The sequence below is a fragment of the Mus caroli genome, unplaced genomic scaffold (assembly GCF_978045245.1).
Source record: "Mus caroli unplaced genomic scaffold, Mus_caroli_1 scaffold_12, whole genome shotgun sequence".
In the NCBI taxonomy this organism is placed as follows: domain Eukaryota; kingdom Metazoa; phylum Chordata; class Mammalia; order Rodentia; family Muridae; genus Mus; species Mus caroli.
The window spans coordinates 81,730,214-81,746,690 of record NW_028227267.1 but is presented as its reverse complement, the minus strand read 5'-3'; positions in this window follow the sequence as shown (position 1 = coordinate 81,746,690).

The following is a 16,477-nucleotide window of genomic DNA, read 5'->3' as shown; positions in this document are numbered from 1 at the left end:
TAAGGTGAGGACTTTGGGCTTTTACTGGTATCCATTCAATGACAGAACCTTCTTAGTACATTGCAAAACTGAATGTAACCAGGAAGTCTATGTGGAGTCCATGTAAGAGAGATAGATAGCTTGTTAGTTTGACCGCAAAGCCATATAAACTCTTTTAACAGTGGGTGAATTCATTTTCTTTCATCCTATGTACAAAAACCAAACCATTTTTTTCTTACCTATTGTCTTACAGTTAGTTCTAATTATTATTGTTCATTGAGTGTTGTAAAAGAATGTTTATCTTTTTTTTTTTTTTGCTTTAGTGACTTTAGGACAAATTAAAAGTCCTATACTTTCAGAAAAGGAAAACAAAAGATCGTATAAGGCTTATGTATGACTGTAGGTTCTAATGAAAGGTGAGCTTTTTTTCCAGTTTTCTGATGTAATTAATATTCATTTTTGAAGAGTGGAAATTGGCTTACTTATTTTAAGTAAAAATAAAGGGCACTGCTGTTTGTAACTAATTGCTAATTGAGCAATTACTCTATCATGTTGCACTGGTAAAACCATTACTTGAGGTTTTCAGCAACTTCTGATTTTAACTTAATAATCATCTGAGTTGAAATTATTTAGTAAATTAAGCATTTCTTTACCAGGAGCTCTTTAGACTTCAAGTAATTTCTAATTATGCTACCTAATGAAGTAATTATATCATTAGTTAGAAACTGTCAGAGGAGTCTTTTTATAAAGAATAACAAAATGTGTGGTATTAGTGTTTGCTATGAAAAGAAACTAATAAATAGAAGCCATTAAACATATTGGCCCAAATGTATGTCTACTTTTAGCCTTGGGCCAGGAGATTCAAAAGCATCCTGCTTTGGCCTTTTCTAGCACTAATTCAAATGTAGGTTTCCAGAAGGTTAAATGGGATCAAATTCTCATTCCTCACTTGCTGACTTTAATTTTCAGTTTCCTGACCCTAGTTGCCTACACTGGAGACTCAGGAAGACGATGGACTGACTGGTCTAGGCACCCAGCCTGCCCTGCCAGGCCTTTCCCCAGAAACCTCTGAATATTTTCAGACCATTAAATATAAGGGATGAAACACCCGCCAGTGCTCATCACAGCTGACTTTTTGGGGGCAGAGAGAATTATTGAAACTCTGCCAGGGATCTCCTATGATTAAAACTTTTCAGCAAATAGAAATGCTCTATGGCACACTGCTCTTAAGAAGCACGGAACAAAGGGCATTTGAAAACGGAGAGAAGAACTTTAAACCAATTTCCTCTGCTAAAGAAATTGTTGTATTAGACTGCACAGAAAATTGGCTCTTCCTCGTCTCCCTGGTCCCTCTCTCCTAAGCACTGCCAGTTCATTTAGCTCATCAGCGAGAGCGGAATTCGAAGCCAGCATCATTTCAGCTCTTGCTTGCGCTTTCCTCAATATCATTATTATACAGCAGGGTGGCCGGCTGGACCCGCACTAGATTTGGCAAAGTCATTCCTGGAGTGTGCGAACCCATCAGCCCAAACGGACTTGTTTTGTGATTTTGGAAATCCATGTTTTGGTCCCTGAATTCTGATCTTTTATTATATGAGTAGGTTTGGATTGCAATCATAAACATTCCAAAATTTCTACCTCTACCTCCAGTTACAGATTCTGAAAGTCACTGCACTTACTATCCCGCAAATTATCTCAAAAGTGTAAAATAAGTTTTTTCAAAGGATTAAGTTTAATTTTTAATAAATTTCTGATACACATGAATTGACTTATGTAGAAAACTACTTTAAAAGGATGTATGAAGAAATTCTAGGACTTCAGATTTTTCATAAATGCTACTTACAACGAATTTAAGAGGGATCTAACTTGAAATTCTTAAAATAAATACCACAGCCTGAGACTATATCTGACAAAAGGAGTCTTCAGCTTGTTTTCAAAATTATGATTTTCATTAATTCTTTTTGGCCATTTACAATTTCTTTTTTTAAACTATTTTGAAGTATTTAACCATTTGTCACTTGAAGATTAATGATAAGAGCCAAGCTTTCTTTTTTATTCACCTTTTCTATATTTGAATGAACTGATTACAACTGATATACCAGCACGTTTGTACAGTGCTAGCTATTGAGAATATTCTGGTTTACAAAATATTCTCATTCTATTGGATAGAAACAAGAATACAAGTAAGCATATACTGCGGGATAATAGGTGGAACTACATGAAGAGGCTCAGTGGAGTACTGTTTGTCCACAGAGTCTAGTTTATCTGGTATGCTTTGGAAATGTGAATTCTGAGCTCTAACTTGAAAGGGGTAAGCAACCAGACAAAGAAGAGTCCAATGAAGAAAAGGAAGGAAAAGACACAATGTTCCCAAGGCACCAATGCATGCACATCTTTGTAATCTCAGATAGGTACAGTGTAAGTGCAACCGAGCCAGAGAAGATCAGAGAACTGAAGAATGAGGTGGGAAGGGGAGAGGGGAACAGGGTATTCCTGAAAAGGTATCACTTAAGACTCTATGTATGAAAGCCACAACTGCATTCGCCTTTGTTCTATGTTTTCAGTGAGTGCTCCAGCAACCAAGGCATTTAGGCTTTCTGTATTGTTTACATAGGATAAAGGTGTTCTTGTCATTCATTCCTAGGGAGTGACTAAAATGAAAGTAATCTGTCTAAAGAGGAACATTCTTGAGCACTGATGACTGTAGAGCAGAAGATTGGTGGCCTTGTGCAATGCCCAGGGGAAGATGGCTTGCCTAAGAGAAGAGAAAGAAGAAGAGAAAGGTCTACCCCAAAATAATGTGATGTGTTTGAAGCTTAACCCTCCTTTGTTAACTGATAATTACCTTAAGCTGGCTGGCAACAAATTCTGTGTTATGTATTCCAAAGTTTGCAAGGATGGCACATGTGTTGTGTTGGTATTGCTGTTATTGCTACTGCCTCCAAAGAATAAGTTAATATAATAGTAAAAGAAATCACTGATTTGGATTTATTGCTTTAAAGGAAGTAGGTGAAAAGTTAACTCGATTGAGTTTATGTGTTTTAAAAATATAAAAATCAAACAAGCAAACAAATATCCACTGTCTTTTAAAGCTGTTTATACAATAGAAATGTGTTAACAGTTAAGAGTACTTGTTACTGTTCCGGAGGACTTGAGTTCAGTTCTCAGAACCTACATCAAGCAACTCACAACTGCCAGTGACTCTTGATATAGGAAACCTAGAACTTCTGCCCTTTCCAGGTATCCACTCAGATGTGTGTGCATGCACACATACAGGCTCTCTCTCACACACATTAACATGCACACAAACACATATTTTAAAATTATAAAAAATTAAAGCCATGTATATATGCACATCTATAACATATAATTTTCTCCATAATGTTTTGATCATTTAACTATACATGGAAATGAACAAAAACTGCCTGTTTAGATCAGCGGTTCCCAAACTGTGAGTCGTGACTCCTTTGGTGTTGAACACCTGTTTACATGAGTCATATATTAGACAACCTATATATCATGTGTGTGTGTGTGTGTATTAGGGAGACATGCTAACATTCCTCAGGTCAATCCATTTCTATTGCTGTGAATTCATCTCTGTCATCTCTGTTATAATTCCAAAGAGACTTTGCAACATTAACTGTCTGCTCTTTGTTCTGTGATATTTCACTAAGTTACTGCTGCAATGTTGGAGGAAGAAGGCGAAACTGCTGTTAACTGTGATGCATGATAACCAATGCACTGTCACCTCTCTTCATACTTCCAACTCATTCTCCCAATTTGCAGAAGTATGTTATCAACCTCATCACTAACGAGAAGATCAGAAGATACTACATCTTCCCTCACTCCAGCAATAAATAGGCATCTTATATTGTGGGTTTTGAATTTTTTTTTTTTTTTTTGGTTTTTCGAGACAGGGTTTCTCTGTATAGCCCTGGCTGTCCTGGAGCTCACTTTGTAGACCAGGCTGGCCTTGAACTCAGAAATCCACCTGCCTCTGCCTCCCGAGTGCTGGGATTAAAGGCGTGCGCCACCACGCCCGGCTGGGTTTTGAATTTTTTAAAGGAATCAAACTGTTTATTGTTGAATTCTAGTATCAGAAAAGAACTGTCTATAATAACAACTATAGGTATTTTCCTTTTGTACACTCCCGGAAAAGACATAATTTTGTCCATTACAATTTTAAGACTTATAGGTAAAATATAGAAGCATTTTGGAGGGAGCAAAACCTCAGCCATTGAAGTCCACATTTTCCATCATTAGAAAGTGTGGTGACACACTGGCAGGTGGATCTCTGAGTTTGAGACCAGTCTTTTACATAGTGGGTTCCAGGACAGTGAAGGTTATACAAAGAAACCCTTGATAGCTGTCTCATTTATGAGAGAGAGAAAGAGAGAGAGAGACCGAGACACAGAGACAGAGACACACACACAGACAGAGACAGACATAGACAGAGACAGACATACACACACACACACACACACACACACACACACAGAGAGAGAGAGAGAGAGAGAGAGAGAGAGAGAGAGAGAGAGAGAGAGAGAGAGAGAATTTTTTCTTACTAAGACAAACCACCAAAGATACCATAGAACCTCCAGCGACATAACTCTCCTTTATTCCTTTGTGTTACATGTGGTTTATTGGTGGGGGAAAAGATTCAAGTTGGACTGGTGAACCAGTGTACCACTGGTAATTTATCAAATGACAAAATATGGAGAACCATGTTTATTTTATTATCTACAGGTTTAATTGACCTGAGCTGTTTAATTCTCCTCCAGAAATACTTGTCTGTGTGAATTGCCCATTACAATCTAATAATTAACAATCAAAGGGTTAGTACATGTGAATAAACAAAATAAAACTCAGGCACGGTGATTCCTGCAACAGCACCTGTGACTGAAGATCCACCAGAGGTGATATATGCACAGCGAGGTGTTCTCAAAGGGTCTTTGCTCTTAGGCTCTGCTTATTTACAAGGCTAGTCAGAAGTAGGATTATTTTAGTTGTAGTAAGGATTTTCTTTTAGTAAGAGCTTCCTTAAGTGTAGAGGATCTTTGAGCATGGGAACAATATATAGATATTGAGGTTTCCTGTATTCCCAGAGGGTTCCTGATATATTGGGGACAGGAAGAAACAAGAAATAAAACATTATGAGAACTATAAGAAACCTCCCCATGTGGAATCTTCATTCCTGGAAGAGAAAGAGTTGTGCATGCATACGTAAAATCTGTAGTATGCTGGAAAGTGATAAGGTTTACTAAATAAAACTGGAGCTGCATTGAGTGATTTGAGGCTCTGGGGAGAAGTGGAAAATGTAAGTGGAGTGGCTAGAGAGGTCAAGACTGTAGTCTAGCAAAGTCATACTGAGGCGATGAAGTGATTGCTGTAAACAAAAAGTCTCCCCTGTAGGCTCTAATTCATCCCCCCTCCTGGGATGAAAAAGCTGGAATCAGGATGAAGAACAAGAAGGGTCATTCACCTTCACATAATGGACATAGTAGCAGAGAATTAGAAAGCCTCGGGTTTGTTAGTGAGGGTGACACAGGAGTACAGCTATTCTGAGAAATGGGTGTCGTTGATTATCTAGAAACCCTCACACACACATACAGTGAAGGGACTTCTATTCTTCTGAAAACGTCAATGTCTGAAAATTGAAAAGAATTGAACAAGGAGATTTAAATTAGCTCCAAGAAGAGAATAGATATTGGGCCACCTGACTCTCTGTTGTAGTCTAGGTCTCTTTAAAAGTTGTGTGAAAGTTGGAATGAAAGGAAAATCAGTGAGGTGGAAATGCATTTTGCTTCTATTAGCTGAGTTTTAAAATAAAACACCACATACGCTTGTAAGTATAAGCGCAGAATAAGAGAGGTTTTGACATATTTGTGAAAGTACAGTTCACAGACACTTTGATTAAAATAATTCAGTCTTTTTTTAATGATTAGCCAAAATCTCACCATGAGCATTTGTATTTAAAATCTAATTATTCCCTGGTTAAGTTTGGGGATTTGATTCTAAGATACAAGCTTTCTTCTGATGTAATCTCCTGGCCACACATTTAATAATTAAACTCTTTGAAAAATTTGCTACTTGAGTTGATATCCAACATATTTTTTCAGGAGTGATATATGACTAAAAACTCGTCAAGTGATAGTAATGTAAGAACTCCATTTTTCTTTCACATACATGGTTGCCTATAGCTAAGCAAACAGAAAAGACTTAGCATCATGAAAACAGAATAGTTTTCAAACTTGGGTTTTTTTAAAGGAGGCGAGTAAAGATGATTCAAATTTGTGACTGTGGTGTAAAATAGTGTTTGTCATGAACTCTTACAAGGGGAACTCCAGCTTTATGGAAGACAGCAAAACCTCACTATGGCCAACTGCAGGGAAGAAAAATCCAAATATGTTTACCGACTCTGTCTCTGTAGGGGCCACCAAAACACCCGTGCCCTCTGTGTCTGAGACATAGGGCAATGAAGCTTTATACGGGGTGCAGTGTTTTTATTTATGCAGGGAAAAGACTGAACACGAACATTATCTATAGTATCTCCCGTTGCTCCGTCATAAGTAGGGACTGTTGTTCCCCATGAACACAGTTGATGTAAGTCAATTGTGTTCTTCTCCTAAAGAAGTTTGATGTTCTGTCTGTTCCCTGAAATACTGAAGCTTAATAGTTGAAGGCCATAAACATAGACAAGGCAAAGATATGTCTACTGAACCTGGAAGAGGGAAGGATATGACCTCCAAAATCTGATGATTCCCACACAGCCTATGTGTCCCTCACTGCCAATAACGAAGTATTATAGCCCCCAGAACCATTCTTAGGGTATAGAGCAGGGTTAAAAGATTACTGTGTGTGTGAAATTATCTTTTCAGCACCCAAAATATGATATGTAATATTCATAGCACTTTTACTTCTTTTGTTACATAGTGCCAAGGAAGTGTTAGTGAATCCTGAAAGACTAGTCAGGAGCCGATCCGATGCAGTCACACCAGGGCCTTTATTTAAGCTGAAGCTTGGGGCTTTATTCCACTGCTAACACACAGGACAGTTTTGGTGAAAAAGAGCTCTGAGCACTTATTGGGGCAAGGTTTTATAGAAAGTGGCAAGCGAGGGGTAAGTGTTTCTAGCCTGGCAAGCGTCTAATTGGAGAGCTCCTGTGACCTTTAGCATAATTGGCTGGTGCTGGGAGTCACTTAATTTCTGCTGTCCTCTGCATTGGTGGTTGTGAGGCATGGGGGGGATTAACCTGGAAACTGGAGTTAGCTACAGGTCTTATTTGGGAATAAACGTGGAAACTAATGCTAAGTACCAGCCTGCTACTTCACCGAATTCCAACTTAGGTCAGATTCTATAAAATGAACATAAAAGACTTGGTCTTGCAGTTAGATATGCTTAGTTTTTAATTTCATGGAAATTTAGAGTTGGGGTGTTGACAAGGATATTACATAAAAATCTTCCATAGATTATAATGGATTTAGATTTAGCACTGTAACCTAAATTTCTTATTTTCCCTTATAAAAGTCAAACTAGTTTGGTATAAATTATAATTTCCCACATCTGAATTTTTGGCAGAGATTAGTGAACATTGCTTCCCAATTGGATGTTGTGATTTTAGAATTTCCGTTATTATCTCAGTTCATACTTAATATAAGCTATAAGGTGTGTTGGATATATTATTTTCTCTACTTTCCCAAAACTTTCACCTGCTATGTTCTGAAACAACTTCATACTCTGTAGCTACACCAAAGCAGCACTTGACAGCATGCTATCAGAAGATGTAGCATGTAAAAATAAATATTCGGAATATTAAAGAAGAAAGTGCAAGACACAAATGCTCTAAAAGAAGATTTTCACAGTGAAAGACCCAACTGGAAAGCAATTTTCAAATAGACAAAATATAAAACTTCTACTAGAATAGAACAACTTAACTTTAAACTTTCTCACAAAAAGTGAAGGCTGTTCTTATTAAAAGTGAGTTATGGTTTGGAAAATGTTCAATGGTTTATGTGGGACCTTTCTAAAATAGTCACACTGAAATTCATGTCTAATTTTAACCACATCAATAAATGATAACACATTTGGATCCCAAATTTTTATAACAAGTGCTCCTGCGGATCTCATTTGTATTTGTTAGCAAAAGGAGAGGGTGATTTCAAAGCTCAAAGTTTAATCTCTTACAAACACCTAGTCCTAGCAAAAGATTTTCTTACCCACACAATCCCATCCCTGCCAGAAATCACCAAAAGTTCTTATATATTGTCTTACATTCTTCCTTCTCTATACAAACACATATGCAGGTTCTGAGCACTTTAGTAATATAATTTCTAGCTTCCGTCCCCTTTCTTTTTGCCATGGTTTAAAGTGTCTTTATCTCTTGCCTAGTCTATTTGGTAAACACCCAACTTATCTTCCTGCCGGAAAATACTGTGAACAGGAGTTAGCAGTCATTCACTCCACTACGCACCTTGGATCCGGTTGATTTTTAATAGCTCTTGCCATTAAAGAGCTCCAGCCAAGAAAGTAATAAAAAGGGTGGTAGAAAGAGAGCACACATAGTAAAGTGAATGTGGCATCATCTTGTTGAGAGGTGTCATTTCAGATAAATGCAGATGCCCTCAGACTCCTAAAGCAGATCCCTATATCCTGCCTGGTCTGTACAATTTTGGGTCTCATTCATAAGGAATATAGTACAAAGAATGTGAAGAGTGTGACCAAATGTTGAAACCTTAAATTCTGTTGCATGAAGTTCTGAGCTATGAAGCTCTCAGAGAAATAAACTTGACTACTACTTAATAGATATAATCTGGGACAAAGAACATAAGAATTCTCTCTCTTCAATATGAATGGAGAGATCATTGTGATTTCACAGAGTTATTAAGACAGGAAAAGAATTTAAAAAATGATAGCCCTTCATATCTATAGATTATACATTTTCAAAAACTTGAAAGGATGCTTAAAGCTGTGGGTAATGAAAACTACTAGACATATTGTGTTTTATTTTATATATACATATTTATGATAAGAGTAGCAGATTACCTATCTAAAAGATTTTTTTTTATTTTGGTTTTTCGAGACAGGCTTTCTCTGTATAGCCCTGGCCGTCCTGGAACTCACTCTGTAAACCAGGCTGGCCTTAAACTCAGAAATCTGCCTGCCTCTGCCTCCCAAGTGCTGGGATTAAAGGTGTCCACCACCACACCCAGCAAGATTACCTATCTATAACAATGAAATAAACAAGTATAACTGTAATGAAAGCTATGTGAATATAATCTCCCAATGATTAGCTTCTCCTACCCTTCTCTGCCTCTGCTGCCCATAGGTGATAATATAAGCTATTCTACTCTAACTCCAATTCATTGAACATGTTTTGATATCACATATGAAATAATGCAGACAGGTCCAAATCAGCTTATTTAATATAATGTTCTGTGAGCCTATTCACATTGTACCAAATGTCAAGATTAATTTTTTAATATCTTTATAGCAGTCTATTGTGTATATTGTTACATTTTATTTATCTATGCTGCAATTTATAGGAGGATTTGAAGGAATTTCTGGACTATGTTTCTTCAACAAACATGGGAAAATTGATCCCTCTTGTTATAGTAAATACATTTTCATTAGATACATAAAATTTTAGAGATTTCCTGAATCATTCCGTTTGATAATGATCTAGAGAGAAAAGCATGAAGTATAGAGAGGAGGATCTATGGACTCTGATGAAGTAGAAAACAGTGTACATAAAACTTATCTTTTGGACCTACATGGAAAAAAATCACAATGTTTTATTGACCAGCCAGCAGGTATTGCATTAAAGTGGAATAATTTTATAGGTGTTACTATTTAACACGCAAGCACACACACACACAAAGAGAAAGAAATATGAGAAATATGAATGTCCATATTTTAAGAATCTAAACAAGGAATGAGAAGCCCATGAACTGGTGGTAAATAACTCTGTAGTGGACATCTATGTTCAATTATCTGCTATCTTTTTAAACGATTTTCATTAATCAGCTATAAGAGGAGGGAATGTTAGTGGCAAAAACAAATGATCTTTGAACATATTAAAAAGTCAACTGAGGATCAAAGGATGTTATTTGATTCCTCATTACTTAGGCTGTTTCTACATGACAGGCTCTTCTAGCATTGTATATAGCCAATCCTAACTCTTTTCTTCAATGAGACTTATAAGAACATCAATTAATTGGGGCTTAGTTTCATTGTCATCATAGCAGGAAGTATGGCAGCATCCAGGCAGACATGATACTGGAGAAAGAGCTGAGAGTTCTACATCTTGATTCCAAGGTATCCAGGAGAGTGACAGCCTTAGACAACTAGGAGGAAGCTCTCTTTATCAATAGGTAAAGTCTGAGCATTGGAGGAAACCCACACTCCACAGTGACTCACTTCCTCCAACAAGGCCATATTGTTATTATACTAACAGTACCACTCCCTATGTGCCAAGCATATTCAAACTGCCACACACTACTCTCCAGACCCCATAGGCTTGTTCAAACACACAAGTCTATGGGGTCCATATCTAACTGTAGCATAATGCAAAATATATTTATACCACTTTCAAAAATTCCCATAGTCTATCATAGTTTCATCAATGTTTATAAGCCCAAAGTTCAAAGTCTTTCTGAGATTCACGTGGCCTCTTAACTATAATCCTTGTAAAATCAAAATAAAATAAGCAGATCACATACTTTGAACATATCATGGCCCAGGTTATATATTGTCATTCCAACACATCTTAGGGATGGACCAAAACAAGAGCAAAAAGCAACTGACACTCCAAAATCTGTGTCTCCATGGCCAATGCCAAAGCGCTCTTCAGATCTCCAACTCTGCACTCTTCATCACTGCTCTTGGCAGATTTGGCATTCAGCAGGAACAATCTTCATTCTCTTGGGTTGGTTACATTCCTCTATAGTAGCTTTCCTCAGCAGGTATCCCACAGCTATGACATCTCTAGCATCTGTGGGTATCCAAAGCAACTTCTTTGATTTTATAGCTTCTTGTTCCAATGTCTGGAATCTACTCATGATTGTCTCCGCTCCTCCTAAGGGGTTGCATCACTTCTCCAGCTCTGTCCTCTGTAGCACTCAAGGCTCTGGTTGACTCTACTCCATTGATACTGATGTGCTTATGTACTGGAGTCTTCTGCTGCAACTAGGCTTCCCCGATAGCCTCTTCCAGGCTTTCTTCATGGTGCCAAGCTTCATCTTCTTTGTATAACTCCTTCAGTCCTAGTCTGTCAACTGCAACTGAGGCTGCACCTTCACTAATGGCCTTTGTTTGCCTCTCACCGTGCCAAGACTTAGCTGCTCTCCTTGACCCCTTTATACCTTCAAAACCAGTACCACCTGGGTGATTCTTATACATTACAAAGTCCAGCTGCAGCACAAAATACAGCCTTGGCTCTCTCTAAAACAGAGTTTCTTTGTACTCTCAAAAATAGCCCTATAAGATTTCATCTCAGTGAGGCTGGTCTTTCCTTAATCACTGCTAATTTCTTAGCTCCAGCTTACCAGCATCAACTGTCCCTGTAACCCCTTCTATTCTTTAAAGCCAGAGCCATGTGGCAGAAGATGTCAAGTTCTCCTGCTTTCTGGGGCTGGAATGTGATGCCCTTGTTCTATTATAACATCATTAAACCTCACTTTCCAACTCATTCACTGCCTAAGCTTGGCCATCCTGAAACTTGTCCTGTAGACTAACCTTGAACTCAGAGATCTGCATGGATCTGTCTCTTGAATACTGGGATTAAAGGCATGTACCAACCAGCCTGGACCTAATCTTTTCTCTACTTAGTACTTGCTTTGGCTTAGGTTGACCTTGAACTCAGACATCTGCTTGGTTTTGTCTCCTGGCATTAAAGTTATGTATCACCATGCCTCAAGATCTGGATCAAAATGTATTTCATTCCATGTCAAGATTCAGATCAACAGATTTTTTTTGTTTTTAAAGTATTTATGTATGTGAGTACATGTGTCTGTCTTCAGACACACTAGAATAGGGAATGGGATCTCATTACAGATAGTTGTGAACCACCATGTAATGTAGTTGCTGGGAATTGAACTCAGGACCTCTGGAAGAGTGCTCAGTGCTCTTAATTGCTGATACATTTCTGCAGGCCCCAGTGGAAGAGTTAGGGAAAGGGCTGAAAAAGCTAAAGGGGATTGCAATTCAATAGGAAGACCAACAGTATCAGTTAACCAGACTCCTCAGAACTCCCAGCCACCAACCAAAGAATATACATGGGCAGGCCCATGGATCCCACTACACATGTAGCAGAGAACTGCCTCATCTGGCATCAGTGGGCTAGGAGGTGCTTGGTCCTATGGAAGCTTGATGCCCCAGAGAAGGGGGAAGAAGGTAGAGGAGGTGAGGAAGAAGTGGTTGGATGGTGGGGGAGCACTCTCTTAGGAGGCAAAGGAGATGAAGAGGTAGTAGGGAGTTTGCAAAGGAGAGACCAGGAAGGGGGATAACATTTGAAATGTAAACAAATAAAATGATAAACAAATTTAAAAAACAACAACAAAATGATCCAGATCAATAGCTGGTGTCTTCCATCTGAAAGATCTGGATAACAGGTCTTCAATACAAACTTGAAGTAAAAACAAACAAACTAAACATAACAAAACAAAACAAAACAAAAACAAAACAGTCAATAGAACATCCAGGCTTTGATGTCAGTAAGGAATTTATCCACAGGAGCATCCATAACCAAGGAATTAAGGCAAATAGGCAAAAACAAACAAACAAAAAACAAACAACGGAAACAAACAGAACTCTTTCTCTTGAGCCTACTGTAATTGTCACCAATTGCTTGTAATTGTCACCAGAGCTGTTGCTTTCAATGAGGTTAGACAACCCCACTTCCCTTAATCTAATATAGATAAGTACAAGCATGGTGTGGTCACCCATGGGTGATCACTGAGTTTGTCAAGAAGAAACTACTACTATCAAAACTGTTTAAGTGTTAAAAAAAAAAAAAAGACCATTGGATACATTTAGTTTAGAAATAGCTATAAAAATTAACTTCTGAAGGAACTCATAACCAAGGTTCAAAACCCTGAAGATTATTCTTGTCATTTGTTTATTTGAATTAATATAACCTCATATTAGAGTAATAATTTTAAATATTTGATAACACGTATTTCTAATTATGATGTACTAAGTTTGTACTTGATTCAAAGAACTAAGTTTCTAATAATTTTTCCCTGTTTTCTATTTTAGTTGAAAAAGGTAAAATCCAAAATGATAGGCATGTTACTTGCTGCATTTGTGTGTATATGTGTATATATGTGTGTATATGTGTATAGACTAGAAAGTATAACACACACACACACACACACACACACACATATCACAACAAAGATTTTCTTTTATTATATCATTAGGATTCTGTTTTGTAGGTCTTGATAGCCTTGGCCTCCTAATGTTAGTATATACTATACTAATATACAATTATACTTACCCTGAGTCATCGTTCTTGGGGCCTGACTCATCTTCTAAGTTTCTCTCAATAGTTCTATAATGTCCTTTGCTTTAGATAACCCATTTGTTTTCAGGTTTTTTCTTGGCTGATATCAGTTTTGTGTCTTTATTTTTTTACATTACTTCCACATTATTTAACTATTTATTTGATTATATTATTTAGGTAATTTACTGGACTAAAATAATATCCAAAGCTATCCATTTTTAAAAGATTTTTTCATTATGCAACTAAAATATTTTCTTCAATGTTTTATGAGTTTTAATTTGTATTATAGTTTATATATTTGTACTGTGATTTATAATTTATATCAGCCACTGATGAAACTGTTCTTGCTCTGCACTCAATGCAACCATACTGTACACCATCGTCAGTGAATTGGAGGATTGTAATTACCAGACCATCTGAAAACATTAAAGGTGCCCGTTTAAAGGAAAATAACTATATTCTAGAATTCTACAGAGTCAGGTGAAATTCAAAACAGTATTCCTAGTTTTCAGTTTGAATACAGTTCACCGAAGGATGATGAATGGCTTTTTGATAAGCTAAAGCACTCCAGAAGCCTAGGTTGCTATTTATGTTTTCAGGTATGGGCTAGAAATTAAATTTATTTTCACTGCATTATTAGAAATCCTCAAAGGAAGAAATTGTATATTAACTAAAACATTGACTTAAACATAATCTATGGCTCTGATGGATGACTTATTTTTGCACGACTAATTGATTATAATTCTAAGTTTATTTTTTTTCCCTCTCATCACCAATTCTGTTTTTTTAGGAAATACATGGTCAAATTAAGTTATACCAAAAAATGATGTAGTGTCTAAGAATATAATTTATGAAACTGAGGAAAAATGAAGATCACCTGTTATAACCAAACTCCAAAATCATTAACTCCTGATATATTATTCTTAGTGATGTAAATATTGAACTAGTCAAGTAAAATTATAAAATGGACTGACAGGTAACACACATTTTTACACTGAAACTCAAATCTGACAATTGGGAGATTGCTGTAATATTCCTTGCAAATACCATACATAGTATAAGACACTTACTGTCAGAAGTCAATTTCTTATAGGGGTCTCTGGAATGAATCCAAACATAACCTTAAACTTACAGAGATTGTGCTCATCCTGATACTCAACAACAGAAGAGTGGCTGAAGTGTTACTAGTTCTACATTAATTTTCACATTGATTGAAAAGGTGGCATGCAAGTCATAATTCTATAGCGTACCGCCATTGATCACTCACTAAGGTGGAAAAAAATGAATTTCTTGTAGTCAAAGAAAAATATGCTGTGCTTCACCTTTTGTTTCCTTTTTGCTGTTTGTTCTTTCTCTATGAACAACAGGTGAGTCATGATTAGAAGAAATTTCCTGTAGGAAATAGGATCTCAGTCCTTCCCCAGTAACTGCAAGTCTCAGAATAGAAGCTCAAGTCAATGAACTACATACAACGTAATAGCATCCACAGGAAAGCATAAAATATTTAACTAAATCTGATTTTTTCTCCATATACAGCTTACTTTGTGTAACATAGCATGTATGTGTGAATTAATGTTTGTGTGCTTATAGTTATGTATTGTATGTGTAAAGCATGTTTAAACACATGCAATTTATAACCAATTTATAATGTGCATACCTGTAAAAGCACATAAACTGTCTTTGGCCTGTCATTGCTTAAAATGACCACATGCAATCACTGTGCATTTGTAATTTCTAATTTCAAAAATGAAGGTGTTATGCAGATAATAAATTCCAGTCCTATAAGTTAAATCTATGTTCATAAATTGATATTAAAATGTATTAATCTGCTTTCACCCTTTGTAATTTTTTTCTTACTTTATTTCATCTTATTTTATTATGATTTTTTTAAGACAGAGTTTGTGTGGCCCAGCAGTCCTCGAATTCACTTTGTGGACCAGACTGGCCTTGAACTCACACAGATCCTACTGCCTCTGCCTCCTGAGTACTAAGGATTAAAAGCATGTGGCACCATTTCTTGCTGGCTTTGTCTTTATGAAGGGACATTTTTTAGATAATCACTTGTCTTGGTTACATGGTAATCTGCTCAGAAAATTTTGATAAAACTCAATGGGATGGTCAAGACTGTGATTTTAAACAGTGAAAGGTAAATGGGTATCAATTTTTTATGCCTGTACTATGAATGTAACTGGATAATGAAATGCTTGGAATTTAATGATGTGTGAGAAAAGTGGACCCTGAATCAATTGTCTTTAAAATTAGAATTTTTTGTGTAAAGTTACAGAGGACTATATTCATTGAGTAATGTTCAAAACAATCAGCAGACACAGTAAAATGACTAAAATTCTTATAGAAACTCCAAGTATTGGACAAAATCTTGCTTGAAACTATAGGAATCTTTTCTGTTCTTCCAGAGGACATTTGGCACAGATCTTGTCATGAGATCATTTGCTGTTCTCTGCAGCAAAAATGTTGTTGTTGTTGTTGGTGGTGGTGGTGGTGGTGGTGGTGCTGCTGCTGTGGTCATTTCAGTGCCAGACTCAAGTATTTATTCTTACTGCTTAACAGAGTATGGACTAATTCAAAGAATGATCAGATGAAATACAATTTTAAAGCTTGAACTTTATCAAAAATTACTTCTTAAAAATATCAGTCAGCGAGACTGCTCTGGTTGGGGAGAGAGAAATCCAGCCTACATAGGGCCACAAGCCTCTTCCGGTCAGAAAAGCACCTGGGCAGCTGGGGCACAGGGTTGGCTGACACTCCCCAGATACCCACAACACCCGCCACAGGATCTTAAGTCTTCTGGTGAGTGGAGCACAGCTTCTGCTCCAATCCAATTGCGCACAGGACCTGAGACTGCATTAGTTAGGGAAGCAGAAACCGGCCTGAGTAGGGCCACAGGCCTCATCCGGCAGGATCAGCGATGGAGTAGCTGGAGCGCAGGGTTGCCTGACACCCGCCAGCTACCCACGACCCCCGCCACAGGATTTAGAG